Genomic DNA, 20843 nt, shown 5'->3' with positions numbered 1-20843 from the left:
TAATCCCAGCACTTTGGGAGGCCAAGGCGGGCGGATCACAAGGTCAAGAGATCGAGACCATCCTGGCCAACATGGTGAAACCCTGTCTCTACTAAAAATACAAAAATTAGCTAGGCGTGGTGGTGCGTGCCTGTAGTCCCAGCTACTTGGGAGGCTGAGGCAGGAGAATTGCTTGAACCCAGAAGGTGGAAGTTGCAGTGAGCCAATGTCGCACCACTGCACTCTAGCCTGGCGACACAGTGAGACTCTGTCTCAAAAAAAAAAAAAAAAGGTTTGCCTGAAGCTCACAGTTGTAGCAGTCTGCTCCGTGTATTCTACCATGCAGCAATGTAGCAGATGTGACATGGGTGGCACCCTCAAGACATAGTCAACTGCATGGACAGGGGCCACATGGCCGGAGGTATCAAGGCTATTGATCAACGTTCCATCCTTGATCCTCTCATCTTCTCATTCCCAGAGCTATCCCTAAGTCATTCCTCTTAATTTTATTCAATGTTTTAAAATAGTTGTCTTACAACAAAAGCCATGTATGATTGATGTGGAAAAAATTAAAAAGAAAGAAAACACACTCATAATCACATCACCTAGAAAGAATCAGTATTGGCTGGGTTCGGTGGCTCACGCCTATAATCCCAAGTACCTTGGGAGGCCGAGGAGAGCGGATCATGAGATCAGGAGTTCAAGACCAGCCTGGCCAACATGGTAAAACCCCATCTCTACTAAAAATACAAAAATTAGCTAGGCGTGGTGCTGGGCGCCTGTAATCCCAGCTACTCTGGAGGCTGAGGCAGGAGAATCGCTTGAACCCAGGAGGCAGAGGTTGTGGTGAGCCGAGACTGCACCATTGCACTCCAGCCTGGGTGACAGAGCGAGACTCCGTCTCAAAAAACAACAACAACAACAAAAACCACAATATTATTGTCTTAATTTTTTTCTTAGACAATAACTGGATCTTTCACTCTACAATTAGTTTTAGAGTCTACCATTTTCTACTTAGGCAAAATACTGTGGATTTTTTTTTCATGCCAATAAGCATTCATCTACAATATCCATTTTACTGTCCAAATAGAATTCCATTGCATGTGTATAGTATAATTTATTTAACCAATCCCCTACTGTTAGGCATTTTTCACTGTCATAGCAGTTTATAAATAAAAGTTTCCACTCCTTTACTGTTATAAACAGTGAGCATTTCTGTAGATAAATTTTCACACAAGCTGGGCACAGTGGCTCACATTGGTAATCTCAGCTACTCAGGAGGCTGAGGTGAGAGGATCTCTTGAGCCCAGGAGTTCGAGGCCAGCCTTGGCAACATGGAGAGAATGCTGTCTCAAAAACAAATAAATAAAAATTTACACAAATCCTCAGGAGAAATTCCTACAAGTATAATTGCTGGGCCCAAGGATAAGCATGTTTTTTTTCTCTAAGATATTTCTGAAATCTCTATCTTCAGCCCTTGCCTCCCTTCCCAGTTCCAAGCTTCCCTCTGGCTACTGGAGAGCTCCTCATGAATGCTCCTTGGGACTCACCAGATCCCAAATTCACTGTTTCTGAAAATAAGGTCATCTCCCAAGTAGCTTGCTCCTCCCTCCCTTTTCCTGCTGCTGGTGGAATTACCTTCACCCAAACTCCCTGATCTTAAGAGTGGTAGTCTCTCCTCTGCCCTTGTCTTTTCGCATCTGTCTCTTCTTCCACATTCTCTTACCACAACCTTCATCCAGATCATCCCCTTCCTTGCCTGGATAATTGCCACTCTCCCTCCTTGCCCTCAAATCTGTCCTACGCCTTGTCCTCATCTGATCTCACTCCCACTGAAATCATGTCCACAAAACAGCCTCTTCCTACCTGCCAGCTTTTACTGTGAGTTCACCCCCTTCCTGTCACCCAGCCCCCATGAACTGCTCTTGTGCCTCTGCAGAGATAACCCTTTTTCCTCCACAAATCAAACTCAGCCCCTGAGGGAAGCCCTCCCTAATATCCCTCCCCTCCCTCCACCCCTTCCCCATGCCGATAGGCACTCCGTCCTCCTCTGCCCCCAGCACACCTTGCTTATATCTATTATAGCACCTGTCACATTGTATTATCTTGACTTGTTTACAGAACGGTCTCCACCGTCTGCTGAATGCCTTGAGGGTAGAGTTGCGATCTTATTCCATGCCCAGTGTTTAGCCTGGTGCCTGGCACATAGGAGGTGCCCAATAGTTGCTGGATAAACACATGGTACATCTGGGGAACGGTGAGCAGGATGGTGTCTCAGGTGTATGTAGGGGAGGAGGACTTTCAACAGTGGCTGAAGATGGACAGGTGAGTTAACTCTGGAACACAGTCCAGAGGAGGTTGGGCTTCCGTTTAAAAACAATAAGGAGCCTCCGAATTTAGGGACAAAGTGTCCTGGTTCATTCTGTTTTAAGAGGCAAACTGGCTATAATGTTACTGCATTCAAGAAGCAAGATCCCTGTAATCCCAGCACCTTGGGAGGCCAGCGCAGGAGGATCGCTTGAGGCCAGGAATTCAAGACCAGCCTCGGCACCATAGCTGATAATAGTGAGACCCCATCTCTACAAAAAATTTTTAAAAATTAGCCTCATGTGGTGGTGTGCCCCTGTAAAACCAGCTACTCAGGAAGCTGAGTGGGAGGACTGCTTGAGCCCAGAAGTTCAAGGCTACAATGAGCTGTGATCATGCCACTGCACTCCAGCCTGGGTGACAAAGTAGGACCCTGTCACTGGGGGGGAAAAAAAAAAGCAAAATCCAAGAGTGTGGGAGACCAGTCAATAAGATATTGCAGAAGAGATGTAGATTGGGCCCAAAAGTGACCTGGTGATGGGAATAATGCCATTGGCTGGAAGAGGCCTGTGGAGGGCTGAGAAGGAAACCCCGCAGGGCCAAACCCTAGGTAAAGGAGGAGTCGTCACAGTCAGAAGAAATCAAGAAAAGCTGAGGATCACAGGAATGAAAGGCAGAGGTTTTCAAGACAAATTCCAAGGTGTGCATCTGGTATCGAAAGGATGAGGCCAGGCATAGCAGCTCACACCTTTAATTTCAGCACTTGGCAATGCTGAGGCGGGTGGATCACTTGAGCCCAAGAGTTCAGACCAGCCTGGGCAACATCACAACACCCTATCTCTACAAAATATATATATATAAAAATTAGCCAGACATGGTGGCACATGCCTGTGGTACCAGCTACTCAGGAGGCTAAGGTGGGAGGATACCTTGAGCCCATGAGTTCTAGGCTGTGGTGAGCTGTGATCACACCACTGCATTCCAGCCTGGGCAACAGAGGAAAATCCCATATCCAAAAAAAAAAAAAAAAAGACATAAGAAGGATGTTGTCATCAGACAGAATGCCGACCTAAGCACCATCTCTGGTCTCTCTCTTAAGTGAATGCTTAGTTTGCTGGAGGTATGGGGAAAACAGACCCCAGGGCACAGCAGGCCCTTTGGGAGACCTGTAGATACGCCCCTGTCCCCCTCCAGCCATCTTCCCCCTCATGCCTCAGTTACCCTTCAGGACTTAATTCTTCACTCCCACAGGCTGCTTTTTATAAGAATATTTCTATTTCAGAAATTAGAATATTCACATATTAATATTTTAGAATAATCAGAAATACTTTTAGAAGTGGGTAGCAATAATACTCCCCTACCTAAAAATAACTCCCCCACACAGTGCTTAGAACTCCACTATTAGATAGTCATGCTTTGGGATAACACTCATTTGCTAAATTGATTCAAAATCAACGCAGAAAATTGAGAGACAGAAAGATCAGTGCTTGCCTAGGCCTGGGGAAGGAGAAGAACGGGCAGTGATAGCTGATGGGTATAAGATTTATTTGGGGGGTGATGAAAATGTTCTAAGACTAATTATGGTGATTGTACAACTCTGTAAATAGAGTTGAACCTTGAACAACACCGGTTTGAACTGCAGAGGTGCACTTATACCTGGATTTTCTTCTGCCCCTGCACTCCTGAGACAGCAAGACTAATTCCTCCTCCTCAGCCTCTGAAGATGAGGATGAAGACCTTTATGATGATACACTTCCACTTACTGAGTAGTAAATAAATTTTCTCCTCCTTATAATTTTTTTCTTTTTTTCAGACGGAGTCTTGCTCTGTTGACCAGGTTGGAGTGCAGTGGTGATCTCAGCTCATTGCAACCTCTGCCTCCTGGGTACAAGCGATTTTCGTGCCTCAGCCTTCTGAGTAGCCGGGATTACAGATGTGCGCCACCATACCCAGCTAATTTTTGTATTTTTAGTAGAGACAGGGTTTCACCATGTTGTCCAGGTCTTGAACTCCTGACCTCAAATGATCCATCCATCTCAGCCTCCCAAAGTGCTGGGATTACAGGTGTGAGCCATTGCGCCCAGCCCCCTCTAGTTTACTTTATTGTAATAACACAGTATATAATACATACAACATGTAAAATATGTGTTAATTGACGTGTATGTTATCTGTAGGGCTTCCAGTCAACTGTAGGCTATCGGTTAAGTTTTGGGAGAGTCAAAAGTTTATATGTGGATTTTTTACTGTGCAGGCACTGGTGCCCCAACCCCTGCATTATTCAGGGGTCAACTGTATACTGAAAAGCACTGAATTGCACACCTTAGCCAGGTGAGTGTTATGTTATGTAAGTTATATCCCAATAAGATGGCTGAAAAAATGAATGCAGATACCCCTGGGAGGTTCAGAGATTTGTGGCAGGACATCAGTCTTTGACAAGTCAGTGTAATGAGTTTTTGTTTTGTTTTGTTTTGTTTTTGAGAGGGAGTTTCGCTCTTGTTGCCCAGGCTGGAGTACAATGAAGCGATCTCGGCTCACCACAACCTCCGCCTCCTGGGTTCAAGCGATTATCCTGCCTCAGCCTCCCGAGTAACTGGGATTACAGGCATGTGCCACCACGTCCGGCTAATTTTGTATTTTTAGTAGAGACGGCGTTTCTCCATGTTGGTCAGGCTGGTCTCGAACTCCCAACCTCAGGTGATCCACCCGCCTCGGCCTCCCAAAGTGCTGGAATTACAGGTGTGAGCCTCCACGCCCAGACTCAGTATAATGAATTTAATCAGCCTCTGTTACTGCCTGGCCAAAGTAGTGGGCACTAGGAGAATGAATGCTTGCTATTTAGGAATAGGGATGAGTTAAGAAGGAGAGAAGAATGCTTGGGACCAGAGAGCATTTCCTGGGTCAAACGAAACCATAGAATGGGAGACACTGGGTAGAAGAGGGGCTGAGGGCCTGGGTGCCTGGGAGCTAGAAGGAGGAGTGCAAACATGAAAGCCAGTTAGGAACTGGGGGTCAAAAATAAACTTTGCCCCCTGCACAATTTTGTCCAGGAGAGCCCTGCACTGTGAGTTATTCAAAAGGAGTTAAACTCTATGAACCCAAGGCTCTTTTGAGACTGAAAAGGATATTAAAGATTATCTCATTCCAACAATCAGGTAGAAATGACTCTACAAAGTGTGTCCAACCCCTCCTAGATGTCTACATTTTGAGAGCAAGCCCCATGCTCCAAACTAGATAGATGACTTACCTTTCCCACAGGGAACTAACTACTTATTTTCCCTAAGTCAGAGAATAGCTAACAAGATGGTGCACTGGACATCTTGTGGACTGGTCATCCATTGGGGGTGGGGCCCAGCATCTTAGCCATCAGGTACAAATGACTGAGTCCCTGGGAGCCATCCTCCACTGCAGCTGGGACCCCACCATGAACTCTGAACGTCAGCCCTGTTACTCTTGACCTTTGGCTTGGAAATCAAGAATGATACGTTTGCAGTTAGCCATCTGGGGAACTGGACCCTAGATTTTTCCAGACCTCATCCTTATGTCTAAACCTCTGGGCCTCAGGGAATAGGAAATATTCAAAGAGCTCAGATTGGAGCTGAGGTGGAAATGGCTGATAATAGCATGATCTGCCACTCTCCCAGGTGTTGACATTTGCATTTTAATGGAGGTGGTAAAGACCTCCAGTGCAAAGAGTGACTAATACGTTATTTCAATTGCTCCTGGAGGTAGGTGGGAGACCCTTTGTGGCCCAGGGCCTTTTGATGTCCCTCTAGTCACATCACAAGGACTGCACCTGATTGGTAGCTGCCAACCCTTTGGACTCTGATGCCCACATTCTACATTTGATCTTTGCTCCTGTTCTTGATTTTGCTTTCCTTCTTGCACTTTTCCTGAATCCTTTTTTACTAAAAGTTTGGGAACATCCCCATGAGTCATTTATTCTTTCAACATACATAAACTGATTACCCATTTGAAGCAGAAAACTATGCTGGGCACAGCTGAGTAGGGGGCACCTGTGAGGTATGTCAGCAAGATCCACCCCCAGGAAGTCAGAGGTGAGGAATTCACAGAAAGAGCTAGAGAACAGACAGCACATCAGCAGCAGAGATGGGCCGTGCAGCTTTTGCCAAGTGCTTCTTGAACACGCCAGACAAGAGGGAGTGAGTTCATAGGAGAAACATATTCCTATAGGTTGGAATGAACAAGAAGTCTTCGGGGAGGCTGGCCATGGTGGCTCCCTCCTATAATCCCAGCACTTGGAGAGGCCAAGGTGGGCAGATCGCTTGAGTCCAGACGTTCAAGACCAGCCTAGCCAACATGGCAAAACCCCATCTCTATAAAAAATACGAAAATTAGCCAGGCATGGTGGTGAGCGCCTATAGTCCCAGCTATTCAGAGGGTACTGAGGCAGGAGGATCGCTTGAGCCTAGGAGGCCGAGGTTGCGATGAGCCGAGATGGCACAACTGCACTCCAGCCTGGGTGACAGAGTGAGACTCCATCTCAAAAAAAAAAAAAAAAAAAAAAAAAAATTAGCCAGATGTGGTGGTGCACACCTGTGGTCCCAGCTACTTGGGAGACTGAGGCGGGAGGATCACCTGAGCCTGAGAAGGTCAAGGCTGCAGTGAGCCACGATCGTACCACTGCACTCCAGCCTTGGGCAACAGTGAGATCATTTCTCAGTAAAAGCAAGGAAGGGAGGGAGGGAAGGAGGGAAGAAGGAAGAAAGGAAGGAAGGTCAGTCTTCGGGGAATGGAGGTGGTTGGGGTGAGACAGGGTCTTAAAGTGTGCATAGGAGTTGGATATATGAGACTGGATTGAAAATATCCCACTAGTCCCAAAAGAGCACAATCTGTATGATCTTGTTTATGTGAAATGTCTAAAAGAGGCAAATCTATAGAAAGTAGAACAGTGATCACCTGTGTCTAGAGCTTGGGGGAGGGAAATGGGGAGTCATAGCTAATGAGTACAACAGGGTGGCGAAAAGAGTTCTAGGATTATGATGATGTAGTACAAAGCTTCCATGACTCTGTAAATATACTAAAAATGAATTACACACTTGAAATTTATGGTATGTAACTTATATCACAATAAAGCTTTTTTTAAAAAAAATGAGGGAAAAAAGTGGGGTTAAAAAAAAAGCAATACATCAGTAACCCTGCTTCATAAGTATGGAGGGAATATCCTAGTTTTAAGTCCCTCATCTTTTTTATCTCTAAAGTGGGCCTGCATAACTTGTCATGAGGAACAGAACAATAATGTGATGGTCCTTTTCAAACTATTCACCCTTACATAAAATGGGAGGCATTCTTGATAATAGCAAATTAATAAGTTTGCTCTTAATAAATCAGATGTTCATTTATGAGGTTAGCATGGAATGAGATACATCTCCAGGTCTCAAGCTCTTGCATACATTTATGGATGGCTGTGATAAATATTTTTATGTCTGTGCCGTATGTGTACCAGCTCCTCTAGTAGTCTGGGAGATCTGCTCTTTCATCTCTTCTGTGTTCAAAGCAGGGCCCCCAGGGCCATGCAGATGAGGTCTGTGTTCTCAAAGACATTCCCTCTTTCAGGATTCTGACAGACTACAGCCTGCCTGCCCCGCAGACTGGAGAGCTACCTCCTCCTGCAGGCGTGGGTGGTGATTAGAGTGGCCTGGGGGAGCTTGAGTGGTGCCGAGCATTGTTTCTCCCTCAGTGGTCGCTCTGGCCTTGGAGTGGTCCTGCCCATTCTCTGTGTGGCTGACTCTGAATCTGTGATTGAGGATGGCAAACCAGGCTGTGTTAGAGATCGTGCTGGGGCTGGCTGACCTTCCCCAAACCCGGATAATCTCTCTCCTTGGCAACAGGCTGGGGCACCGAGGGACAGTGACAGATTGTGAAATCCTGTGGCTGAGCTTTCTAGAATTTACTTAAAAAGAGAAAACAGTAACAATACCTTGCATTTGTATCATGCTTTTGGAAACAAAGCAAGCAAGCAGTCTTTAAAAACTGCTCAAGGAGAAAACAGCTTTAGAACTGTCTGGCAGAGAGCAAATCAGGTGGGTAAGAAATGTTGTCTTATTCTTCTCCACTCAACAACATTGAGATGCCGAAAGTGTTAGGAGAAATAATTTTCTTGGGGAAATGCAGAGAAAGAGAGAATGGGAGTGACTTGATCAAGATCACACAGCATTAGGGGCTGCATTTGACCTAAACTTCTCGACTTTTTTCATCAGCCCAAAGCAGGCAGAGAGGATGAAGTGGGATGACATTACAGTTCACTTGGTCCACCTGAGAACCTGAGATTCTGGTATGTACATAGCTCGTCTGAGTCAGGTTGTGAACTTGGTCCTTTAGGGCACATGAGAATATGTCTCTGCTTACAGGTCTGAAAGTTATAAGGAAGAATAGGGTTTGGGGCATGAGAAAAATGGGCATTTTCCTGCAAAGTTATTTGCACTAAGGATCTTTAAGCAAGGCAGGACCAGACTCAACAGATAGGGATGCGTGGGGCTGCTTCTGTTGCCTAGGGAAGCTTAGTGGAGTTTGGAGATTTAAAGGTGAGCAAACTCTGACCACTGGGCCAAATACAGCCCACTGCCTATTTTTGTAAATAAAGTTTTATTGAATCACTGTCACACTCATGTATTTATTGGCTCAGCTTGCTTTTGCTCAGAGATCAGACGACCCACAAAAACTAAAATCTTTACTGTCTGGCCCTTCAAGAAAACTTTGCTGATCCTTGCTTCACACTATACACATAAAAAATTAACTTAAAATTGGGCCAGGCACAGTGGCTCACGCCTGTAATCCCAGTATTTTGGGAGGCCGAGGCACACAGATCACCTGAGGTCAGGAATTCGAGAACAGCTTGGCCAACATAGTAAAACCCCTTCTCTACTAAAAATACAAAAATTAGCCAGGCGTGGTGGTGCATGCCTATAATTCCAGCTACTCAGGAGGCTGAGGCAGGAGAATCGCTTGAACCCAGGAAGCGGAAGTTGCAGTGAGCCAAGATCTTACCGCTGCACTCTAGCCTGGGCGACAGAGTGAAACTTCATCTCAAAAGAACAGTCCCAGCACTTTGGGAGGCCGAGGCGGGCGGATCACGAAGTCAGGAGGTCGAGACCCTCTCGGCTAACACGATGAAATTTTTAGTACAATTTTCTTGTACTAAAAAAATTGTACACATTTGTACAATTGTAAAAATACAAAAAGTTAGCCAGGTATGGAGGCGGGCACCTGTAGTCCCAGCTATAGGCTGAGGCAAGAGAATGGCGTGAACCCAGGAGGCGGAATTTGCAGTGAGCCAAGATCGCACCACTGCACTCCAGCCTGGGCGACAGAGCGAGACTCTGTCTCAAAAAAAAAAAAAAAAAAAAAAAAAAAAAAAACTCAAAATTGGCAAGACTTGGTGGTTCATACCTGTAATCCCAGTGCTTTGGGAGGCCGAGGCAGGAGGATCACTTGAGACCAGGAATTCAAGACCAGCCCAGGTAATGTAGCAAGATCCCCATCTCTACAAAAAATTTTAAAAATTAGCTAGGCACAGTAGTGCACACCTGTAAGGAAGAGCCTGGGAGGTCGAGCTGCAGTGAGCTATGATTGTGTACTACACTCCAGCCTAGGTGACAGAGTAAGACCCTGTCTTGCAAAAAAAAAAAAAAATTAATTTATTTATTGTAAGTGTAAAATGTAAAACCATAAAATTTCTAGAGAAGTGTGCAGGAGGAAAATCCTTGTAACCCTGGGCTAGGCAACAATTTCTTTGATACAACACCAAAAGCAATTTATTATTTTTCAAATTATTCAATTTTTTTGATAAACTTTATTAAGAACTGCTCTTCAAAAGAAATTATTAAATGAATGAAAAGATAAGGCACAGGCTGAGAAATTATGAATAGTTAATGTCTAATAAAAGACTTGGCTGGGATCGGTGGCTCACTCCTATAATCCCAGCACTTTGAGAGGCTGAGGCGGGTGGATCACCTGAGGTCAGGAGTTCGAGACCAGTCTGGCCAACATGGTGAAACACTGTCTCTACTAAAATTGCAAAAATTAGCCGGGCATGGTGGCATGCCCTGGTAATCCCAGCTGAGGTGGGAGAATTGATTGAACCCGGGAGGCGGAGGCGTCAGTGAGCCAAGATTGCGCCACTGCACTCCAGCCTGGCAGCCTGGGTGACAGAGCAAGACCTCATCTAAAAAAAAAAAAAAAAAAAGAGAGAGAAAGATTTATATCCAAAATCTCTAGAAAGTGCTCTAAAGTCATAACAAGAAAACAACCCAATAAAAAATCGGCAAAAGATTTGAATAACCGCTTCATTCAAAATGGGTGAGGATATATGGATAACATATAAGGACATGAAAGGATACTAACATCATTAGTCGTTAGGGGAAAGCAAGTTGAAATCAAATGAGATACCACTATACACCTGTTAGAATGGCTAAACTTGAAGAGTGGCCATACTAAATGTTGGACAGGATGTGAAGCAACTGGAACTCTCATACACTGCTGGTGAGAATGCAAAATGTTACAATCACTTGTAGAACAGTTTGACAGCTTAAACTGTCAAAAAAAGCAAAGCATACTCATACCATAGAATCCATTATTTTACTCCTAGCCAAGAAAAATGAAAACATATGAACATATGTCCACAAAAAGACCTATATGCTAATGTTTATAGCAGCTTTATTTGTAACTAGAAATAACCCAGATATCTGTCAACAAGTGAACAGGAAAACAAGTTGTGGAATATTCATGTAATGGAATAATACTCAGCAGTAAGAAGGGATGAACTATTGTTAAATAACGACATGAATGGCTCTCAATTATAACTGTCCTGAGTAGAAAAAGCTAGACACAAAAGGAGTACATACTGTATTATTCTATTGACTAAAAATTCTAAAAAATGCAAATGAATTATATAGGGATAAAAGCAGATTGGTGGTTCCCTGGGAATGGCAGGGGCAAGGAAGAGCAGAAGGGCTTGATTGCAAAGGGACACATGGAATTTGTGGGGTAATGGATATTCATTATCCTCATCGTAATGATTTCATAGGGGCACGTGTATGTGTGTATAATGTCAAAGGTTATCAAACTTTTCACGTTGAATGTGTGCATTTTATTGTATGTCAGTTGTGTCTCAATGAAGCTATTTTTTAAAAAAGAAGAAAAATCCTGATCATGTCATTTCTTTCTTTAAACACTCTGTGTAGTTTAAGCAGCCAGCCCAATTCCCCAGGCTTTCTGTTTCTTATCTCACCACAGTGGCTAGTTCAGCAGCCACTCTGTCCTTGAAAGCCTTCCCCTTCATTCTAGGTGACCACAGGTGATATCTGCATTGCCACTATGTGTGGTACGGACTACCAGGTGCTATCTCCCAGTGTAAATAGAGGATCATTGTTGCCTTCCAATCCAACTAGGTGAGAGAACCAATCTCAGATGCTTATTTCCTTAAGAGTCTGTTGCTTGCCACCATCCTGGTGTCAAGCACTCTATTGGGGAGGGTTAGTCACAGAAAGCAGAAAACAGTTAAAACAGAAATAATATATTAAAAGATGCTGGAGACAAGTTCAAGGAGGAAGCTCTCAGCCATTTCTGCATAAGGGAATTACCTCAGTATGTGGGGAATGATCTGACTGTAGAATGATGCTATCTCCATTACCCAAGTACCATTTAATAGTGCTTCTCCCCAACACATCATAACTTACCAAGTCACCTTCTTATCAAACTGCTACTAAACCTCAACTTAGAGCCTTCGATGAATGGTGCATTCCAGGTGTGGGGTAGGGAAAGGACGAGGTGAACCTGGAATACCTCATCAGGCTAGAAAGCAAAGATGTGCTCAAAGATTGATGGGGACATGTCAAAAGAACATGGGATGATACACATCTGTTAAAATGGATGAAGCAAAACAATGACAACAATAAAAATCTGACAAGGTTACAAGAAGCGATTCCAGACACCCCAGGATGATTCAGCAAACCAGCCGCCTGATGTGAATGAGACATCCCCCACAGAAGACCTGGACGTAGATCAAAGACACAGCATCAGCCTCCCTGGGAACTCTTTGAGGATCGTGTCCTGGTGGAAATCAGGAGTCCTGAGTTCTAGGCTGGTACTGCTGCTTACTTGCCGGTGCCTGCCAAGAGCAAGTCTTTCCTCCTCAGAGCTGCAGGTGTCTGTGTGTGTTAATAAGCAGGAAGGGGTGGACCCCAAGAATTTTCAAACTCTGTTGCCTGAAGCCCAGGACTCCTGGGGATTGCCCTGGGATGCTGCAAGGGCCAGAGGGAACCAGGTTAGGGGAGAGCTGCCCCCAGAACAGACCAGCTTTTATCTGCTTTACATTTGGCAGGTTTCATTCTCAGTTGACAACCTCAGGGGGTGCAGAAACATCAATTCCTTTACTTTCTAAATTTCTAAATTAATTTCTGACTCCCAAAACCCATCCCAGAAGCTAGATGAAGTGTTTACCTCTCTCTCTCTCTCTCTCTCTCTTTCTCTCTCTCTCTCTCTCTCTCTCTATATATATATATATATATTTTTTTTTTTTTTTTGAGACAGAATCTTGTGCTGTCGCCCAGGCTGGAGTGCAGTGGTGTATCTCAGCTTACTGCAACCTCCGCCTCCCAGGTTCAAGTGATTCCCCTGCCTCAGCCTCCCAAGTAGCTGGAATTACAGGGTATGCCACCATACCCAGCTAATTTTTGTATTTTTAGTAGAGATGGGGTTTTGCCATGTTGGCCAGGCTGGGTCTCGAACTCCAGAGCTCAAGTGATCCAACCGCCTTGGCCTCCCAAAGTGCTGGACTTACAGGATGAGCCACCACGCCCACTAAGTTTTGTATTTTTAGTAGAGATGAGGTTTCACCATGTTGGTCAGGCTGGTCTCAAGCTTCTGACCTCAAGTGACCCGCCCACCTTGGCCTCCCAAAGTGCTGGGATTACAGGTGTGAGCCATCACGCCTGTTCAGATATTCTTAGGGTTCTCAGACAAGGGTGCCCACTAACGAGCCACGTCTCTGCCCAGTGGCCCCTGTGGGCCCAGCTGTCTCTGCTGATTCCGTGTCACTCCTGAGACATGGGTGCCTTTTGGGAACTGACCAATGTCCCCCTGCTTTTCTCACCTCATCCCACAGCCTCACTCCCCAACCTGGGAAAGCCCTTCCTAGCCTGGGGGAACTCTCCCTTTGCCAGTGAGTCCCCATTATGGGATAAATTGTGTCTCCCCTATCCCCAAATTTCCTATGTTGAAATCAATCCTAACCCCCAGTACCTCAGAACAGACCTTCTTTGGAGATAGATTCTTTACAGAGATAACTTAAAATGAGGTCATTAAGATTGGGCCTAATCCAATATGACTGGTGTCCTTATAAGAAGAGGAAATTTGGTCACAGGCATGCACAGGGAAAAGATGATGTGAAAAGATGCGGGGAGTAGACAGCCATCTACCATCCAAAGAGAGAGGCCTGGGGCAGATCCGCCCTCACAGCCTTCAGAAAGAGACAACCCTCGTGACACTTGGATCTAGGATTTCTAGCACCCAGAGCTGTGAGGCCATCCATTTCTATCATTTAAGCCACCCAGTCTGTGGTATTCTATTATTACAACCCTAGCAAACTAATACAGATTCCTTCCCCGTCTTTAACCCTCTAAGTTCTCCCAGGTATTACAGGCTATTCCCCTAATGTCTGTTTGAATGGGAGAAAGCTATAGGGAGAAAAATTTCAGTTACTACTTCATAATCTAATTCAGCTACACATACATAAGGTTCCATTTGAACAGAGGACCAGAGGCTAGAAACAGTTTAAAAATGACTGGGTTCGTCTGGGCATGGTGGCTCATGCCTATAATCCCAACACTTTAGGAGGCTGAGGTGGGTGGATTGCTTGAGGTCAGGACTTTGAGACCAGCCTGGACAACATGGTGAAACACCATCTCTAAAAATACAAAAATTAGCCAGGCGTGGTGGTGGGCGCCTGTAATCCTAGCTACTTGGGAGGCTGAGGCAGGAGAATTGCTTGAACCAGGGTGATGGAGGTTGCAGTGAGTCCAGATCATACCACTGCATTCCAGCCTGGGTGACAGAGCCAGACTCTGTCTCAAAAAAAAATAATAATAAATAATAAAATAAAATAAAAATGACTGGTTTGATGAGTTGATGAGTGTTATCATTGGGTGATGGGTCTGTGGGGGTTGACTATACTATTCTCCCTACTTTTGTGTATATTTGAAAATCTCCATCATAAACTGTTAAGAGGAAAAACAAAAGACTGAGAAAACATCACTTAGACTAGACGACTCGGGTGCTTCCCACCTCTAGAGTCCATCATGGCATCATCAGTCCCTCTTCTTGTCCCCCCCACCAGCCAGGCTCAGCTGACAGCATCAAGAACCATCCTCGGCCAGGCACGGTGGCTCATGTCTGTAATCCCAGAGCTTTGGGAGGCCAAGCTTTGGGTGGCCAAGGCCACGAGGTTAGGAGTTAGAGACCAACCTGGCCAACATGGTGAAACCCCCATCTCTACTAAAAATACATTTTAAAAAATTAGCTGGGCGTAGTGGTGCATGTCTGTAATCCCAGTTACTTGGGAGGCTGAACCCAGGAAGTAGAGGTTGCAGTGAGCCTAGATCGCACCACTGCACTCCAGCCTGGCGACACAGGGAGACTCTGTCTCAAAAAAAAAAAAAAAAAAAAAAGCCATCCTCCAGCCCCCACAACCCCCACTGCCACCAGAGCCCATGGCCTTCCTTCTCCAGCTGGGCTTGGTGCAGAGGCCTCCATAGCCCTGGGCAGCCACAGCGGAGCAGAGCAGGCATGGCAGCCAGACCCCAAAGTACCGAGCGGACTCCCCAGGCGAACCTTGGGTGCCTCTCTGGGTCGTCCTGAATGGCCCCAGACCCCAGCTCCTCTCTCTCTGACCCCAGCTCCTCTCTCTCTTCTCAGGAGTCATTTTCCCTGAATCCTTATTACCATTTAAAATATCAAATGACAACTCCAGTGTTACTAATGACCACTCAAATCATTTTTCTGGGACAGCACTGTGGCTCTTGCCCAGGACTTCTCCTCGTCGAAAGTTCTTGTTGACCCCCAACAAGGTCAGGGCAAAAGAACCCATAGAAATAACAGTATTTAAATGGCATTTAAAATGGGTTCCAGATACTATTGGTATGAGGCTCATGGGTCACATTACTCCTGGCACTATGGTTAACTAGTTACTAAATAGCAGCAGCGCACTCCGTCTCAACTTCCTCATGTCCCATTTCAGGGGCTACTCTTTATTTATTCCCTTTTAATTCCTCCTCTAAACTCACTTCTTCCTTTAGAAGCAACACTAACGTTGAAATTTCCACTGACAAAATGAGAAGAGGAAAATGGGCTTTTCATGGGACTGATTTCATAAAATTTAAGAGACTGTCTTTTTTTTTTTTTTTTAATGATTATCTTCTTATTTTTTGGTCTTAAAATATCTTTTCTTTCCTGACACGGTGGTATCAGTGTGTCATGATGTATCAGTCAGAGTTTAATTGCAGGTACAGCAATCACTCTATTTTAAGCAGAACAGAATTTAACACAGGGATTTAGGACTTTACAACATTATTGGAGGGACTGGTAGTGCAGACTGACACCAGGCTTCTAGGAATGCCTCCCAAACACGGTAGGACTGGTTTGCCGAGAGTCCCACCATTGATACCAGCATCAGGAATCTCGGGGATCAGGAAGCCACTGCCCCCATCTGCCAACTTCAGGACTGCATCACCAAAATGGATGCTGCAGACTCTGCCTCTTGACATCCACAAAACTGGAGATGGGACCTGGGCTCTTTGCCAGGTCTGCCCCGGGAAAACCAACCATCTCACCTCCAAGCTTTCCTGGAGAAACAGTGGAAGCGGCAAAAGCACAGGCTTGGCCATGCTACTGCCTTGCAAATCTCATGCCAGTGCACCTGCCTGGCAGGGGCTGGAGTCGTGTGTGGACCTGGAGCTGTAAGGCCTGCTGCAGGGGTGCAATGGAGTTGTGTGAACTAATCTGCAAGATCTGCCGCTGGTGATAGTTTGTTTTCTTGGCAACAGTGTGGCTGATCTCCCATATTATATTCATTTGTGAGATGCAAAATCTGAGAGAGGGGGCATCAATCCTATAGAGAAACCCTATCAAGGACAGAAATTAAACTACCTGTATTCATACCAGAATGTCCGGTACCTAGGGAAAGGCGCTCCTCTTCACTGTCATCAGGGCAATGCAAATCCAAATCATGACTAATCACAACTAAAGTAATCGCTCCATACATTCTAGAATGACTAAAACGAAAAGGAGTGATGATGCCAAGTGTGAACAAGGATGTTCATGTATCTTATTAGCAATGCTTTGGGGAACCGTGCTACAGCATCTACTAGAGCAATGAGTGTGAGTGACCTCTGAGCCACTAATTCCATCCTGAACCCATGAGGAAAACATGTACGAGAATGTTCATAGCACCACTGCTTATTTATCTATTTATTAAAACAGGGTCTTTTTCTTTCACCCAGCCTGGAGTGCAGTGGCACAATCATGGCTCACTGCAACCTTAACCTCCTAGGCTCAAGCAATCCTCCTGCCTCAGCTTCCTAAGTAGCTGGGATCACAGGCACACACCACTCTGCCCAGCTCATTGTTTTTTGTAGAGACGGGGTGTTGCTATGTTTCCCAGGCTGGTCTCAAACTCCTGGTCTTAAGTAATCCTCATGCCTCAGCCTCTCAAGTAGCTAGGACTAGAAGCACATTCCACCATGCATGGCACATTTTAAAATTTTTTTGTAGAGACAGGGTCTCACTACGTTGTCCAGGATGGTCTTGAACTCCTGTCCTCAATTGATCCTCCTGCCTTGGCCTCCCAAAGTGCTAGGATTACAAGCATGAGACACTGTGCCTGGTGGCACTGTTGTTTTTAAGAACCAAAAACTGTAAACAACCCAGATGTCCCTTGGCGGCAGGATGAATGAATACATTGGGGTATAGTCACACAGTGAAACTCTACACAGCAATGGGAGCCAACAAACACCACCACCATGCAGTAGCATGGAGGAACATCACAGACATGATGCTGAGCCAGCAGGGACGGACACAAAGAGGGGACACTATTTGTTTCCATTTATAAAGCTCAAGAGCAGCGCCTTAGCAGTTAGCGCAGTGGCCCTGCTTGTAAGTGGATGGGAACTGGAAGGGAACACAAAGGGGGCTTCCTGGGTGTTGATCATGTTCTGTTTCTTGATCTGGATGCTGGTGACACATGTGTGTTCACTCTGTGAAGTTTTGTCTTGCTCTACACTTGTGACATAAGTACTTTTAAATATGTGTAGATACTTCAATAAAACTGACACATACCAAACAACTACTTAGTGTCAATCTTTCTTTCTCTGAGCACCCTCCCACTTACACCAGGCTGATGATCACGATGGTTCCATTTATGGAGCACCTGCTGTATGCCAGGCTCTGCTGATTCTCATGACCTCGGGGCAAGGTGGCAGGGTGCTTGCCCCATTTTGTGGGTAGGGTGGCCTGTCCACAGCCCTCCCAAGCACATGCCCCTGCAGTGTAGCTCACTGCTTCTCCCTTGTGCTCAGTCTCTTTTCCTCATCTGCAGCCTGGGTAAGTGGTCCTTTGCCAAGGATGTGGCACCTCCCTGTCCCCTCCCCTCTGCTGCTGTCCCCGAGCTCCAGGTTGGTAATGCAGAGCAGCTGCCGCCATCGCCAAGCGCCCCAGAGGGCAACATGTTGTTCCTTGATGACAAGCCTCAGGGAGCCATGCAGTCACTGCCGGCCACACGTGGGTGGTCTAGGATTCTGGAACTTGTTCTTCCCCTTGTGCCAGTCTCTCCTGAGAGAAGTATGGGCGGTGCTTGAGGGATCTGCCAAGCCAGGACCCACAGAGGCAGGGAGGGAGGGTTTGTACCCAGGACTAGCCCCTTGTGGTTACCTGCACTGCTGGACCATCTCTGGGGAGAGTAGGTTCAGAGCCTCTGGTTAGTCTAAGCCCTCGTACCCCAGATGGCTCATAGAGGAAACTCCTGATGTCCTTGGGGAGGACCCTTCCCCAAGCTTTGGGAATATTGTGCAGGTGCATGTGTGTGTCTGGTGTGCTCCCTGAGGGCAGGCACTGCCTCATTCTCCCCTACCCTCAGCCTGACACTGGCAGTGCCTGGCCTCAGCAGAATGAAAATAAGTGCCAGGTATGGACAGATGAGATCAAGAAAGACACACTGTCCCTGCCCTCAAGTAGCTTATAGCTTTGGTGATGATAGCAGCTGACATTAATTAATTAATTAATTTATTTATTTTGAGATGGAGTCTGGCTCTGTCACCCAGGCTGGAGTGCAATGGCACAATCTCAGCTCACTGCAACCTTGGCCTCCCAGGTTTAAGTGATTCTCCTGCGTCAGCCTCCCAGTTTGCTGAGATTATAGGCACCTGCCACCATGCCTGGGCTAATTTATAGTAGAGATGGGGTTTTACCATGTCGGCCAGGCTGGTCTTGAACCCTGACCTCAAGTGATCCGCCTGCCTTGGCCTCTCAAAGTGCTGGGATTACAGGTGTGAGCTACTGTGCCTGGACCACAACCAATGAACATTTATTGAACACTCACGATTTGCTGAGCACTGTTCTAATTTCTTTCTTTTCTCTCTTTTGTTTTTTTTTTTTAGACAGGGTCTTACTCTGTCACCCCTCTACCCTCGTACCCCAGATGGCTCATAGAGGACACTCCTGATATCCTTGGGGAGGACCCTTCCCTAAGCTTTAGGAATATTGTGCAGGTGCGTGTGTGTGTCTGGTGTGCTCCCTGAGGGCAGGCACTGCCTCATTCTGGAGTGCAGTGGCGCAATCATGGCTCACTGCAGCCTCAACCTCCCAGGCTCAAGCAATCCTTCCACCTTAGCCTCCCAAAAGCTAGGACCACAGGCATGTGCCATCATACCTGGCTAATTTTTAAAAATCTTTTGTAGAGATAAGGCCTCTATGTTTTCCAGGCTGGTCTTGAATTCCTGGGCTCCAGCAATCCTCCTGCCTAGCCTCCCAAAGTGCTAAGATAACTGGTGTGAGCCACTGCACCCAGCTCTTATTTCTTTATAGACATTGTCTCATTGAGGTCTTAAAATGACTCTTTGAGGCAGGTCCTGTTGAGTCTCATTTTGCAGACGAGGGAACTGAGACTTAGAAGTTTAAGGGACCTGTGGTAGGCAGCCTCTGAGAGGGCCCCAGCGTCCCACTGCCTTGTGTTCATGCTCTCGTACAGTCCCCCTCCAGTCCAGGGTGGACTCTCTTACTGAGCAGAACAGGGCAGAGGTAGTGGGATGCTGCTCCTGAGATCGTTATTCAAAGACTGTGGCCTCCATTCTGGGTGCTTTCCCACTCTCTCGGGTCACTTGCTTCAGGGGAAGCCCTCTGCTGTGTTGCTAGGCAGTCTCATGGCGATACCCTCACAAGCGAGCTTGGACCTAGTTCCTCTCTTAGTTGAGCCTCAAGGTGGCAGCGGCCTCGGCCTCCATCTTGACTGTAACCTCATGAGAGACCCTGAGCCAGAGCCACCCAGCTAAGCTGCTCTCAGGTCCCTGCCTGACCCACAGAAACTGGGAGATAGTAAGTGGTTGCTTTAAGCAGCCAAACACTGGGGTAATTTGTTACATAGTAGTAGACAGCTAGCACACTTGCCTGTCCTCACACGGTGTGTCTGTGATCCTGTTGGAATTTGAAGCCAGTTATGTCTGACCTCAGCATCCATGCTTTTAAAGAAATTTCAACTTTTATTATAGATTAAAGTGTACACGTGCAGGTTTGTCACATGGGTAAACTGCATGATGCTGAGGCTTGGGGTCTCAACGATCTCATCACCCAGGCAGTAAGCATAGTACTCAGCAGGTGGTTCTTCAGCCCATGCCTGCCTCCTCCCTCTCCTCTCTAGTGATCCCCAATGTCTATTGCTCCCATCTTTTTCATGTGTATTCGATGTGTAGCTCTCACTTGTAAGTGAGAACATGCAGTTTTGGTTTTCTGTTCTTGCATTAGGTCACTTAGGATAATGGCTTCCAGCTCTACGTATGTTGCTGCAAAGGACATGATTTCGTTCATTTTTATAGCTGCATAGTATTCCATGGTGCATATGTACCACATTTTCATTGTCAATTCACAGTTGATGAGCACTTAGGTTGATTCCATGCCTTTGCTATTGTGAATGGCGCTATAGTGAGCATACAGGGGGCTGTGTCTTTTTGATAGAATGAACTTTTTTCCCTTGGGTGTATACCCAGTAGTAGGATTGCTGGGTTGAATGGTGGTCCTATTTTAAGTCCTTTGAGAAATCTCCAAACTACAGTCCATGGTTTTTTTTGAGCTGGAGTTCGCTCTTGTTGCCTGGACTGGAGTGACCTTAGCTCACTGCAACCTGTGGCTGCTGGGTACAAGTGATTCTCCTGCCTCAACCTCTGGAGTAGCTGGGACTACAGGTGTGCTCCACCACGCCCAGCTAATTTTTTTGTATTTTTAGTAAAGACAGGGTTTCACCATGTTGGCCAGGCTGGTCTCAAACTCCTGACCTCAAA

This window comes from Macaca nemestrina, chromosome 2, assembly GCF_043159975.1.
Source record: "Macaca nemestrina isolate mMacNem1 chromosome 2, mMacNem.hap1, whole genome shotgun sequence".
NCBI lineage: Eukaryota > Metazoa > Chordata > Mammalia > Primates > Cercopithecidae > Macaca > Macaca nemestrina.
Note: the sequence above shows the minus strand (reverse complement) of the source record.